The sequence below is a fragment of the Lissotriton vulgaris genome, chromosome 6 (assembly GCF_964263255.1).
Source record: "Lissotriton vulgaris chromosome 6, aLisVul1.2, whole genome shotgun sequence".
NCBI classification, from domain to species: Eukaryota; Metazoa; Chordata; class Amphibia; order Caudata; family Salamandridae; genus Lissotriton; species Lissotriton vulgaris.
Genome location: NC_141694.1, coordinates 1,838,256,255 through 1,838,257,127, shown reverse-complemented (window position 1 = coordinate 1,838,257,127; position 873 = coordinate 1,838,256,255). Strand labels below are relative to the sequence as shown.

General features: G+C 52.9%; 1 non-coding gene across 1 annotated transcript; it reads left to right on the top strand.

The window, feature by feature from the left end:
• The first annotated feature begins 200 nt into the window (after positions 1–200).
• On the top strand, positions 201–325 carry LOC147709604 (U4atac minor spliceosomal RNA). Its single transcript, XR_015296867.1, has one exon. It is a non-coding gene; the product is annotated as a U4atac minor spliceosomal RNA (small nuclear RNA).
• Positions 326–873: the final 548 nt, after the last annotated feature.

Sequence of the window (873 nt, the reverse complement as noted above, 5' to 3'; positions counted from 1 at the left end):
TTGCATGTTGGGTATGCGCACCCTTTTTTAACACAACCCAAGACAATGTGTGTTTTTTTAAAACAGAAATAAAGGGAGGTCGGTGGGAGGGAGGGGTGCTAGAGTGGAGACCGGGGTGATGTGCGTCGTCAGACTCAGGTCACCATGATTGAGGAGGGACATGAGTTACACTGGGCTGGAGCACTGTCCCACTCTATCCATCCGGTCTTGTCTTGGAGTTGGGTGACTGTCCAGTGAGCAGCTAGTGGAGGGCAGTACTGCTGACACCAGACAACACTTTAGCATCACCAGGGCTGTGCCCTGTTACGGTTCAATTTGTGGAACCCCCTCTGTTACAAAATTAAAACAGAATTCAAGTTTGTTTGATAATAGTGGTAGATGTAGTCCGTCTGCAATAAGATCAGTCTTTAAGTATCGGCCTGCCCTGGGCTCCTTTTCTTCCACAGTGCCATGCTGCAGTGTGTGGCCCTGTGCCCGCATGGCCGCTCTGCAGACGTGCTGTACGGGTCCGGGCGGGGGGGGGGGGCTGTACTGCCCAAGGCACCCTCGTTACTCTTCGCTCTTGTGGGTTTCACACGCAGTTCGCTTTTTAGGTCTCGGCTAAACGCACGGAAGTGCTTAGAGTGAGGTCCAGTCTAACCTCCTGGCGATGCATTGCCTGTGAGGAGCGAGCACTATTTTGCACCTGTACTGAGGAGTCGTGCACTGTACTGTACTGTACTGTTGTCCGTGTGCTTAACCCCGCCCGCCCACCCTCTGTTGTCAATGTGCATATCCCTCTGTCATTCTACGTGTGCATAACCACACCTGCCCATCCATCTTTGTCTGTGTGCTTAACCCCACCCGCCGTTGTCCGGGTGCATAACCTACTCA